The sequence below is a fragment of the Mandrillus leucophaeus genome, unplaced genomic scaffold (assembly GCF_000951045.1).
Source record: "Mandrillus leucophaeus isolate KB7577 unplaced genomic scaffold, Mleu.le_1.0 Scaffold33, whole genome shotgun sequence".
Classification (NCBI taxonomy): Eukaryota; Metazoa; Chordata; class Mammalia; order Primates; family Cercopithecidae; genus Mandrillus; species Mandrillus leucophaeus.
In genome coordinates this window covers 7,532,760-7,533,049 of record NW_012103476.1, presented here as the reverse complement: position 1 = coordinate 7,533,049, position 290 = coordinate 7,532,760, and positions in this window count along the sequence as shown.

Here is a 290-nt window from a genome sequence, read left to right as displayed (position 1 = left end):
AAAAAAAAAAAAAAAGAAGAAGAAAAGAAAAAATTCCAAAGAATGGAGTTAGCATCCACTTGAATTAGCTTCTGTATTCATTCAGGATCAAAAAATTCGAGAGGGAAAAAATGTAGTTTTTTTGTTTGTTGTTGTGGTTTTTTTTTTTTTTGACACGAAGTCTCACTTGGTCGCCCAGGCTGGAGTACAGGGGTGTGGTCTCAGTTCACTGCAACCTCTGCCTCCTGGGTTCAAGCGATTCTCGTGCCTCAGCATTCGGAGTAGCTGAAACTACAGGCACGTGCCAATAC